The 12,917-nt window shown below is 61.1% G+C and overlaps 1 pseudogene; it reads right to left on the bottom strand.

Moving 5' to 3' along the window:
- On the bottom strand, positions 1-11,227 carry LOC135999578 (scavenger receptor cysteine-rich type 1 protein M130-like; annotated as a pseudogene).
- Positions 11,228-12,917: the final 1,690 nt, after the last annotated feature.

The raw sequence follows: 12,917 nt of genomic DNA, 5'->3' as shown, positions 1-12,917 counted from the left end.
TTACGGCTCTCCCAGCTGCACAGACCCCTCCTCCCTCCCGGCTGCACCCACCTGCACAGCAGGGATGGGCTCTCCTGGCCGGGGGCTCAGGGATTGCTGTGCACCCAGCTCTGTCACAGCCTTTGTGTCCTCACAAGGATGTGCCAGAGAGATCTCTTCAGCATCATCATAGCCCATGCTCCCCGGGGACACGGACGAGGTGTCTCCTTCAGCTCCAGGGACCCCGGCACTTCTCTGGGAGCACAGGCTGCCCCCTGCAAGCAGCAATGCAGGACATTGCAGTTCACCCCATGGGGTCTGTGCACCACCTTCCTCCCTGCTCCTCACCACACTCAGCTCCTTCTTCCACACTCCAGTCCCTCCATGGGAAACTCGTGGGGCAGGATTCCCCTTCCCAAGAGGTTTATGTCTCAGTACAGCAGCAACTAGGGTGTGAGCAGGGATGGCACCCCAGGAACCAGCAGCGCTGAATTTCCCTCTCACCTCTGGGTGCATCCCTGGGTCCTGCTCCCTCCTCTGGCACCCTGGGCATTTCCCAAGCTCCCTGTCCAGGGGCATCATCTTCCTCAGGGTGAGAAACCTCCCTGGCATCATCATAGCCATCTTCTGGTCCATCCCCATGCAGAACAAGAACATCTGAAAAGAGAGGAGAGCTGGTGACAGTAAGAAGATACATCCTGCAGAGGATGGGAGGCACTGGTGTTGGCAGCAGCACAGGAGACCCTCAGGTCCTCTCCATCTGACAGTGAGACTCAGTGACACCTCTGTCCAACATTTGTCTGCAGGCAGATCAGCCCCTTCCTGCTTCGTTACCTGGTGCTGATCCCAGACCATCCTCCTCCTCACGGTACCCAGGGTAGGGCTGCAGCCGGGTCAGGGACTGCTCTGAAGAGGAGCCTGGAGAGATGCGCAGCAGGTGTTATGGAGCGAGCCCACTGACCTGGTTCGTGGCCAGTGCTGCTGGGGAAGGGCGACCCACAGAGCTGGGGCTGCATGGGGAGGAGGGCTGGGAATTCACCCTGCTCCCCTGGGACAAGCTCTGTCTCAAAGGTGCTCCCAGAGCTGCCCCAGGACAGCTCATCCCTCACTGGTCAAGTGGGGTACAGGGGCAGGAAGAGAGGGGCTGTCCAGCTGCGATCAGCAAAGCTGGTTGGGAGGCAGCTCCTCTCCTGGGCCCAGGACCTGGGTGCTCTCCCCACAGACCACACAGCCCCAGCGCTGCAGGGACCATGGGCTGGGGGCTTCAGAGGGTCAGCCCTGGGGTGGGGCCAGGGGAAAGGGTCCTGCAGATGTGCCCACACCCACCTGAGTGACCAAACCTCGCCTGCTTCTCCTGCACTGGGCTGTAACCGATCTCCTCATACACGGCCTCGGGGAAGAGCTCCTGGGCTGTCCTGGAGCCTGGGGACAGAGGTAGAGCTGGCACAGGGACAGGCAGAGGGGCGATGGGACCCCACTGTGCTCCCCCAGACCTGTTCCTTGGCCCAGCCCAGGACTGCTCCAACAGCACAGCCCCACTGTGCTGTCCAGGAACAGCTGCCACATCCCCAGTGAGGGCCACATCACTGTGGAGATGATCTGGGGCAGCATCACACCCTTGGAGACAGCGCCCAAGGCCCTCTGGCCCCTGGGTCATACCCCCTTGTCTGACCCCAGAGCAGCTCACATGTTTCCTCTCCACCTGGAGCTGACCCCTGTCTGCCCCATGAGTCCATAGTAGGGCCCCAGCCTTACCAAGGGCAGGCAGGGCTGGGCGGAGGGTCAGCCTGGAGCCTGACACTGTGGAGATGGGCCCTGCTGCTCTGTGTTCCTCCTGTCTTCTTGTTTGCCCCAGGGCACCCTCCAGCACTACCCAGAGCACTGCCAGCCTTGGCCATCTCCACCAGGATAACATATCCCCCAGGATAACATTTCCCACAGGATCACATCTCCCCTAGGATAACATTTCCCCCAGGATAACATCTTCCCTGGTCCTGCTCTGCCATTTCTCTCCTTGCCCCATCTCTTGCTCCCACCACCTCTGGGCTCTCTCCACCCCTTGCTGCTGGTGCCCGATGGCCAGACAGTCAATGAGGTGCGTGGAACAGGTGGCAGCACACAGTCTCATCCCCTCAGCTCTGCGTGTGCCCCTTACTGACCCCCCGCAGCACCCACAGCCCTTCCAGGAGGCATCACTGGGACCTCTGTGGAAGGACCCACCTCTGCGCCCAGCCCTGGCTCTGAGCACTTGCCCGGCCAGCAGGGCCAGGAGCAGGCAGAGAAGGGCCCCCAGGATGATGCAGATGATGACGGGCACTGAGATCCTCCCATTGACAGCCGGATGGCCCCGGGTGGGATCTGCATGGGCAAGAACATGGAAGAACAGCACCAGCCTTGGGAGAGGTGGAGGCAGCACCAGTCCTGACCCCCATCACACAAGGCAGCAGGGAGTGGAGGGCACTGGGGGGGAGTGATGGAGAAGCTTCCACCCTGCTGAGTGAATTACAGCCCTCCTCAACCCCCACACAAACACCCCAGTGCCTCCTCCTGGGAGTTTCACACTCCAGCAAGGAGCCCCTTCCACCCAACTGTGGGTCAGAGTCTGGCCCTGGGATACCCAGCCCTGGGGGGAGGACAAGTTACCTGCTTGGGGTGGGGATGCTGCTGTCCTGGGTGCAGCTGCAGAGGAGGAAAAGGAGATCCGGGCTGAGAGGGTGGGAGTGCACGTACCAGGGAGCCTCCCCTCCAACACACCCATGTGTGTCTGTAGGTGTCCCTGACACATCCCAGCCAAATTGCCCCTCCTGTAGTGCTAGAAAGGGACCCAGGACAGGGCCCGTGGCCTCTGCTCTGGGTGGCAGGCAGGGTGGCACAGGCAGCCCAGGGGATGGCCCTGGAGCTGCAGGGCCCCACGGGCAGTGGCCCAAGGACATCCAGTTCCACCGAGGCTGCTCCCTGCGTGGCACCAGGCTGCTGCACCCCACAGGAACATTCCTGCTCTCGGGAGCTCAGGGGCTGTGCCAGGACCAAGCGGGTGAAAGGCCTTCCCCAGCTCCCTGCCAATACCCGAGCAAGGGGTCCCAGCCCCAGCTCACCCGAGCAGCGCACGGCAGCATCTTCCTTATGCCGGCAAGCACGTCCGTCCCCAGGCCGGGCCCAGCAGTCCTGCAGAGACGACTCCGTCCCCCGGCACTCCACCCGCTCCAGCCAGATGGGGCCTTGCCCCACCCCAAAAGCAGCCTCACGCAGGGCAGACACCGCGGGGCCACAGCCCAGCTGCCTGCACGCCACCTGGGCATCCCGCATGTCCCAGGAGTCATCGCACACTGTCCCCCAGGAGCCGTGATGCCAGAGCTCCACTCTGCCCGAGCACCCGTCCTCGCCTCCCACGGCACGGATCTTCTCCCTGTCTGGAGAAGGCAAAGAGCTGCCATGGCACTCAGACAGCAGAGCCCTGCCAGGCAAGAGGAGCACACAGAGGAGCAGCTCCCTACCTGTGCAGCTGGTGGAGTTGGGGCACGGGGCCAAAGGCTCTGGGGGCATTTCTGGGCGTCTCCCTGAAGAAGGAAACACTGTGGTGAAGGGGCTGGCTCGGGGATTGTGCAGAAGAGAGCGGGGCTGAGCTCTGCTCGTGCCTGTGTGTGCCATCTTGGTCACAGAGCAGCAGGGGGTGTCCATGGAGGGGAGGCTCCTCTGAACCCCATCTGGTCTCTGCTGAGACCTCACTTGGAGATGTCACTGCCTCCCTCAGGCACTGCTGGGTGGCAAGTACTCCTGGACATGTGGAGCTCTGAGAACTGTGGTCACGTTTGTGCCACCAGCAGCAGAAGAGTCTGACATGGAAATGAAAACCCCTCCAAGCTCTTTCTCTGCATTTGGCTGTGCCCAGAGGGGAGCAGAAGCTGGGGTGACACCGGACCCGAGTGGCTCAGAATTACCATTGCAGGTGATGTGGGTCTCATCTCGCAGGTCATCGCATGACTGTGGGTCCCAGGGAGCAGAGGGACACTGCCAAAAAGAGATGTTTTTCTCCCCACACTGCACATAATCCAGCCAGGCAGGGCCAGACACCCTGCCATAGGGCAGATCTGTTTCCAGGGATCCTCCGTCCCCACACAGCCCAGCTCCTTGCACGCCAGCGACACGATGTCAGGAGTCATCAAGTTGGAGCAAACACTCCCCCACGTCCCGTTGTAGAAAACCTGCAGGCGCCCAGAGCAGCCGTCACTGTTCTCCAGCCTCAGGGCCACGAACTCTGGGAGGAAAGGCAGCAAGAGGAACAGGCTGGTCTGGGGCTGTGGGAGCCAGGACACCTCTGCACTCCCCAGGCCCCCAGGCAGGCAGGGCAGGGCCAGCAAGTCCCCCTTGCAGCCAGGGCAGAGAGAAGTCCCTGGTGGACACACTCCCCTGCTCTCCCCACTCACCCTGGGGGACAGCTGAGCTCCCCAGGGACCCCAGTGGGACTGAGGGCACCCATGCATGGGTGTCCATAGGCCGGGCTCAGGCAGGGGCTCAGCCAGGGACAGCCTTGGCCATGCCCGGCTTTCCCTGCATCCCGGCCTCTCCAAGAGCCAGGATCCCAGCACATCTCCCAGCACAGACCTGAGCAGATGACGCCCGCGTCCTCTTTGTGCCCGCAGTCGTGCTGCCCCCAGGGCCCGGCAGCACAGTCCCAGAGGGCAGCTTCAGACCCAGAGCAGTTCACACCGTCCAGCCAGATCTGCCCGGAGCCTTCCCCGAACTGAGCGGAGCCGGCCGCCTCCACCGGCCCTCCGCAGCCCAGCTGGTGGCAAATGACGGCGGCATCAGACAGGTCCCAGCCATCGTCACAGACGGTCCCCCAGCTGCCCTGGTAGTAGATCTCCACTCTCCCTGCGCAGCGCCCGGACCCGTTCACCAGCCGGACCCGCCGGCTCCCTGCAGTGGGGAGAAACCCCAGGTGCTGTCAGGGGGTGGCTGCCCCCCCACTCCATCATCTCGGGGCTCGTGCAGCACCGCTCACCCCAGCAAATGACTCCCACGTCCTCCACAACCCTTCCCAACAGCACACTCCCGGGCAGGGAGGTGTTGCAGAGGGTCAGGCTGACCTCGTGCCCTGCGCACCGGACCCCTCGCAGCCCCACGGGGCCCGTCCCTCGCTCAGGCTTTGGGGGGTTGTAGGCTTTTTCTGCCTCTCCACACCGCAGCTGCCGGCACACCACGCTGGCCTCCTGCACGTCCCACTGGTCGTCCAGGACTCTGCCCCATGTCCCGCGCTGGAAGATCTCCACTCGCCCGTCGCACCGGCTCCCTCCGCCCACCAGCCGCAGGGACGCAGAGTCGGCTGGGCCTGGGGACAGCAGAGGAGCCACAGCCATCAGCGGCACCGGGCAGCACGGCAGCCTCCAGGGAGGAGGGCAAGGGGGGATTGTCCGACCAGACAGGACAAGATTGAGCCCTGTGCTGACGAGAAGCCAGGGCAAAGCCCAGGCCCTGTCTGCAGCTCACACCCAGGTCTGCTGCTGCTGGGTGGTGGGATGAGGCTCTGCAGGGCTCTCTGTGGGGATGGGATGTGGCTGTCTGCAGCCACAGGGATGGAGCAGAGCCCCACCGACCTGTCCTGGGCTCATGCTATGGAACACAGGCCTGGCAGTGGTGCTGGGGCCTGAGGCGCTGCCCTGGGGACAGGTGTCTGCCTCTGTTCAGACCTCAGCTCTCCCAGAGCAGAGCGGTCAGTCTGACCAGGGAAAGCCCCCCAGGGATCCTCCAGGGAGAAATTCAGCCTGGTGCTGCCATGGGACCCAGCTTTGGGTGGCCATGTCTCCCACAAAGGGAATTGGAGCTAATGCACCATTTTCCCAGCACTCACCTGAGCAAATGACAGCAGCGTTGTTCCCGTGGGAGCATGGGGAGGCCCCCAGGGTGGTCACTGGGCACTGTCCCAGGTGGGCTTCAGTCCCGTCACAGTGGAACGAGTCTCTCCAGACAGGGCCGGTTTCTCTCCCAAAATACTCTCCTCCAGGAATGGACTCAGCAAACCCACAGTGGAGTTGATGACACAGAACATGGGCATCTGAGAGATCCCAGCGGGAGGCACAGAGGGTCCCCCAGGTCCCCAGCACCTGGACCTCCACCCTCCCTGCACACGCTGTGCTGCCGTTCACCAGCCTGAACGCTGTGTACTCTGGGGACAGAGGAGGAGAGAGGGTGGGTTGGTGCTTTTGTAGCCTCGGTAGCCAGTGGAGAGTCCAAAGGGAGAGATGCCTTTCTTCTTGTGCATGGTTTTCATGCTGTAGACAGTACAATGATCCTTCCTGTCCTACACCCACCCAGCCTGGTTCTTCCTCTGTTCCCAGACCCCTGGCACAGCCTCAGTGTTCAACACCCCACCCTGAGTCCTTACGTGTGCAGCTGACAGCAGCGCTGTTCATCTGGGTGCAGGCCTGGTCCCGGGAGGACCCCGTGGGGCAGGAGGACAGGAGGGACTCATTCCCCACACACTGCAGCTCTCCATCCCACATGGGACCAACCCCTTCTCCAAAGTGACCTCCTCCAAACACAGGCAGGGCCAGACCGCACTGCAGCTCCCTGCAGACCACGTCAGCAGCTTTGGGGCCAAAGTGGGAATCGCAAACAGTTTTCCACTGGTCCCCATCACGGATCTCCACATGTCCTGAGCAGTGGCTCTTCCATCCTACCAGATGGACAAATCCTGGAAAAAACCCCACCAAACAACCTGGGAGTACCTAAGCCCTCTGGCAGTTACATGCCCTCGTCCCACATCACCTCCAAGCAAGCCATGGCCAAAGTGCCCATTCCACATTCCAGAGGAAGCTGTTTGGGGAGTCTTGGTGACACAAAACCATCCCAGACTCCTCCTCCCCTTGTCTACACCACCAGAGCACCCGAGGTGTGTGTCTGCCACACACTCACAGCCACACGTGCTGCTCACACAAAGGGCTCCCACACAAGCTCCTCTGTGCTGCCTGGCACGGTCTCCCCAGCACTGCAGCCCTGTGAGCAGTTGGGGTCCAGGAGAACTGGCCCAGATGATGATGAAGCCGCAGCTGCTCAGCCCCTGCAGAGCTTGGGCCAGGCAGGACCATCATCACCTGGGTACAAACAGAAGCTCCTTCTGATCCCAGGAGTGTTCCTGGGTGTTGGGAGGTTCCATTTTAGGTGGGAGATGTCCCAGAGCACAGAAGTGGAGCAGCTGTTATCATGGCTGGGGCTTTCCAGAGCCCTCCCCTGCCTGCTCGAGGGGGATGTTCTCATCCAGGGACACCGTGCTCTGCCCAGGGGTGCACAGGTCCCAGGCCAATGGCCAGGCAGGCGGCAGGAGACCCGCATGTCCCCCTGGCCTCACGCTGCCTCAGAGGGTGACAGCAGCATGGACGAGAGTCAGTAAGTGCTGGCAAAGACCCTGTTTCATGGGTCAGGGTGGGGAGCTGTGGGCAGGCAGGAGGGGTTGGGAAGCTGGTCAGCACTGCCTGCGTGGGGTCCTGTACCCACAGGGATGTCACAGCTTTCCCCAGGGACCAGTTACACCAGCAATGACAGCCCCAGCTCAGGAGCATGATTGGCCACATTGGGCCCAGATCCAACATTTTTGTTGCACCCTGTGGCACAGCCGGGTCCCCTCCCCCATGCCCCAAAGGTGGGAACAGGCTGACCGCTTACCTGAACATGTCACTCCAGCATCCTCATTGTGAACACAGTTATGTTCACCCCATCCTGCATGTTTGCAGTCAGACAGGGCAGATTCGGTGCCTTTACAGCCGACATTATCCATCCAAATGGGGCCAGATCCTGCCCCAAAGTGCCCGTACTGAGGAGCTCCAACAGCAGACCCACAGCCCAGCTGCTTACAAACCACTGCTGCATCATTCATGTCCCAGTGGTCACCACACACAGTCCCCCACTGTTCATGCTGTTTCACCTCCACTCTCCCAGCACAGTGCCTGCCGCCGTCCACCAGCCTCACCTCCACAGCACCTTGAAACACTGACACAGGATCAGTCAGATCAGCCTCACGCACCAACGCTGTGGGTGTCAGGGTGGGCGTCCCCTCCCCTCCAGACTGCCCCCAATATGGTGCAGAGGTCCCTTGTATCCTCACAGGCTGTGCAAGGCTGGAGTGACCAGATCCAGCCCTGCTGGGTCATTTATGGCCCCAAAGTTTTCAGCACTTCCTTCTACCCTTAAAGACCCTTCAACCTGACCCTGGCCCAGACCCAACTAGTGCACCCACTCCTCCCAGGCCAGCACCCTGGGAAGAGACCTGTCCCAAGGGATCCCCAAGCACCTGCTGCTGTTTCTCCCAGGTCCCCCAGCTCCCCCGGGCCACAGTCTGCCCTGGGCACCTCCCAGATCATCATCTCAGCCCTTTGTGTATCCGCGGTGGAGCAACACGTTGATCCCAGGGAGCCCTCCCAGCCCATGGCCCCTCTTTGTCCTTGGGCATCAGCCCAGCCCTGCCCTTGTCTATGGTCCCAGGAAGGTTACGCCTCTGCCAGCCTGTGGGAACAGATGCCCCAGTTCCCTTGTCTCCACAATCACAAACTGTCCCCTCCGCAGGCTGGAGCTCACCCCAGGGTTCAGCTCCCCAAGCTGAGTTCTTACTTGTGCAGTTGACAGCAGCGCTGTTCATCTGGGTGCAGGCCTGGTCCCGGGAGGACCCCGTGGGGCAGGAGGACAGGAGGGACTCGTTACCCACACACCGCAGCTCTCCATCCCACATGGGACCAACCCCTTCTCCAAAGTGACCTCCTCCAGACACAGGCGGGGCCACGCCACACTGCAGCTCCCTGCAGACCACCTCAGCAGCTTTGGGGCCAAAGTGGGAATCGCAAACAGTTTTCCACTGGTCCCCATCACGAATCTCCACACGTCCTGAGCAGCGGCTCTTCCATCCTACCAGACGGACAAATTCTGGAAAAAAAAACACCAAACAACCTGAGAGTTTCCAGAGCCCTCTGGCAGTTACATGCCCACGTTCCACATCACCCCCAAGCAAGCCGTGGCCAAAGTGCCCATTGCACATCCCAGAGGAAGCTGTTGGGGAAGGGCTGGTGCCAGAAACACATCCAAGACTCCTCCTCCCCTTGTCTACACCACCAGAGCACCCGAGGTGTGTGTCTGCCACACACTCACAGCCACACGTGCTGCTCACACAAAGGGCTCCCACACAAGCTCCTCTGTGCTGCCTGGCACGGTCCCCCCAGCACCGCAGCCCTGTGAGCAGTTGGGGTCCAGGAGAATTGGCCCAGATGATGACGAAGCCGCAGCTGCTCAGCCCCTGCAGAGCTTGGGCCAGGCAGAACCATCATCATCTGGGTGCAACCAGAAGCTCACTCTGCTCCCAGGACTGTTCCTGGAGTGTTGGGAGGTTCCTTTTAGGTGGGAGATGTCCCAGAGCACAGAACTGGAGCACCTGTTATCATGGCTAGGGCTTTCCAGAGCCCTCCCCTGCCTGCTCCAGGGGGATGTTCTCATCCAGGGACACCGTGTTCTGCCCAGGGGTGCACAGGTCCCAGGCCAATGGCCAGGCAGGGGACAGGAGACCCGCATGTCCCCCTGGCCTCAAGCTGCCTCAGAGGGTGACAGCAGCACGGACGAGAGTCAGTAAGTGCTGGCAAAGACCCAGTTTCATGGGTTAGTGTGGGGAGCTGTGGGCAGGCAGGAGGGTCTGAGCACTGCCTGCATGGGATCCTGTCCCCACAGGGCTGTCACAGCTTTCCCCAGGGATGTCCAGAGACCAGCAGACACTCCACGGCAGAATGGAGGATTCACGTGCAGCCCAAGACACCAACTGGGGTGGGGCTGAGACACTGTGGCAGGGTTAGTTCACCTTGGGGTAGGTTCCTTCTGGGCTTTCCCAGGGACTGGGAACATGAGCAATGAAAGTCCCAGCTCAGCAGTTGGACCAGCATCACTGCCACATTCTCTGGCTTATGCTTTTTGTTCCCTGAGGGCACAGTCATGTCCCTTCCCATATCCGAGCCCCAAAGGTGGGAACAGGCTGACCCCTTACCTGAACATGTCACTCCAGCGTCAAGGATGTGAACACAGTTGTGTCCACCCCATCCTGCATGTTTGCAGTCAGACAGGGTAGATTCAGTGCCATTACAGCCGACGTCATCCATCCAAACGGGGCCAGATCCTGCCCTAAAGTGTCCATACTGAGGAGATCCAACAGCAGACCCACAGCCCAGCTGCTTACAAACCACTTCTGCATTGTTCATACTCCAGTAGCGACCACACACGGTCCCCCACTGTCCCTGGTGTTTCACCTCCACTCTCCCAGCACAGCGCCTGCCGCCATCCGCCAGCCTCACCTCCGCAGCACCTTCAAACACCAACACGGGATGAGTCAGGAGAGCACCGAGCCCCAGTGCTGCAGGTCTGGGGGAACCTCCTGCCTGCACTGAATCAGATGTACCAGGGTGGGAGCCCCCTCCCCTCCAGGCTGTCCCCAGAGCAGTGCCAGGGTTCCTTCTGTCCCCGCAGCTGTGCAAGGCTGGGGGTGCCCACATCCAGCACTGCTGGGTCATTCTCCATCCCACCACATAAGGCACCTCTTCCCACCCAAAAGCCACCTGCCTCCCACCCATGCCCACCCACACACTGCCCAACCCTGCACTGGGCACCTGCTGCCCCTCAGACCAGCACCCTCTGAACAGCCCTGTGTATCCAGGGCTGCAGCTTCCTCTGCGAACCACCCAGGAAGGACGTCTCCCTACTGCAGATGTCCCCGTCCTCTTCCCTCTGCAGGGCACAAACTGCTCTCATGGGGTGAGGGCTTCCCTGGAACAAGGGGCGCTGAGCAGCACACAAACCCTCTGGGGCACCCCAGAGGCTGGCAGTGGCCTGGGGATCTCTGGGTGCTGCCATCACCAGTGAGGCCACCACTGGCTCCAGAGGCAGAGTGCTGGGAACAAGGGGGCCCAAAATGGTACCCCAGGACAGGGTGTCTGTGAATCCAGCCAGGCACAGGCTGCCCTGAACACTGGAGCCATGGAAAGGGAGATACTCTCTCCCACCAAGACAGGCACAGGGAAGGGCACAGGCTCCATGGATCTGAGCACCTTCTGCCCCTTGTCTCAGTAGCACCTGCAAAGAAACCCCATTCCCAGACAGATCCCCATGACCACACTGGTACCCGCTGGCCCTGGGCGGTGGGACAAGGGAGTCAGCACTTACCCCTGCACAGCTGTACCCAGAGGAGCAGCCACAGCGTCTGAGGGGACAGGAGTCCCTCTGTGCCCATCCTGAGCCTCCTGCCCTGATGGCGCATCCCTCTGTGCCGCACTCCCTGCCACAGCTCCAGGGACTCGGAACAATGATGATGGGAGGGCAATATATCTCTGCAGATGCCCCCAGCTACAGGAGGAGCCAATCGAAGCAGCAGCGCCTTTTTAGACATTATCGGGAGCTATCTCCCCTCCGACACAGCCCAGTCTGCCAATGAACTTCTCCAGCGCCATTCATGACCATATATGAGGGACGGCTCCGCTGCAGGTGTCACATCACTGTGCTGGTGGAACGTCACAGGACAGGGCTAGTTGTAGTGGGGCAAACTGGTTTTTTATTCCTTGAGCCCTGTGGTGGGGACCAGGAGCACCGAGCATGTCCTGTGACAGGCTATCCAAGAGCTCGAGGTAGGGAGCGTCCAAACACTCCTGTGCTATAAGACCCATGGGGCTGGGACTGCACCAGGGCTGTGTCAGGAAGGGAAGGAAACGGCCCCTGTGACAGACCCCACAGTGCTGGGAGCAGCAGCTGGGAAAGGGCCTTAGCCCAGGGCAGAGCCCCATCCCAGGAGCGCTGGCTCACCCACCGCTCCCTGGAGAGCCCACGGAAGGTCCCTCGCAGGAGCTGGAGCTGGGACACGTCCCTGTCCTGGCAGCAGACGTGCAGCCCAGGGGCTCAGATGCGTCCCTGCCTGTCAGTGTGTCACCGAGGGGCCGTTATTCCCCACGGGTGGATCAGAGCTGCAGCCTGCAGGTGCACAAACCACAGCCCCCGCGCTCCCCCCGCGGCGCCCGGGCAGGAAGTCTGTGGTTTCCTCCGGGCGCCGTGCCCGGGCACATCCCTGCGGTGCCCCCGAGCCACCCCCACGCCGACGGCTGCAGCCAGGGCTGCAGGGGCTGCTCCTTCGGCCTCGCAGACACGGGGCCGGGCAGCTCCCGTACCTCGTGGGGACCCTGTGACAGCACATGGACGGTCTGCACCGAGCTCCATGGCCATGGGGTGTTACCGGTGACGTGACCACTGCACCCTCCTACTGCCAGTGCTGGGTGTGCATGGGTTATACTGACAGTGACCTCACAGCTCCTACTGCCACCGCTGTGTGCTCATTGGTTACACTGACAGTGACCTCACAGCTCCTGCTGCCACCGCTGTGTGCTCATTGGTTATACTGACAGTGACCTCACACCTCCTACTGCCAGTGCTGTGTGCTCATTGGTTATACTGACAGTGACCTCACAGCTCCTACTGCCACCGCTGTGTGCTCATTGGTTATACTGACAGTGACGTCACAGCTCCTACTGCCACCGCTGTGTGCTCATTGGTTATACTGACAGTGACGTCACAGCTCCTACTGCCAGTGCTGTGTGCTCATTGGTTATACTGACAGTGACCTCACACCTCTACTGCCACCGCTGTGTGCTCATTGGTTATACTGACAGTGACCTCACACCTCTACTGCCACCACTGTGTGCTCATTGGTTACACTGTCACACGTGTGTGTGCCCTCTATGGACTTCTGCTGACAATGGCTCCAAAAAGCTGAATTTGGGTGGGGTATAAATATGGTTTTGTGACATCACGAGCACCCAGACGAGCCTTGTGTCTGTTCCTGGCCCATCTACTATTCAGCCACTGGTGATGTCATAATATCTATGTCTGATATGGGCCTGCTCCTGGCCTGTTGGCTATTCAGACACCAATGACCA

This window comes from Caloenas nicobarica, chromosome 29 (assembly GCF_036013445.1).
Source record: "Caloenas nicobarica isolate bCalNic1 chromosome 29, bCalNic1.hap1, whole genome shotgun sequence".
In the NCBI taxonomy this organism is placed as follows: Eukaryota; Metazoa; Chordata; class Aves; order Columbiformes; family Columbidae; genus Caloenas; species Caloenas nicobarica.
Note: the sequence above shows the minus strand (reverse complement) of the source record. Positions and strands in the feature narration are given on the sequence as shown.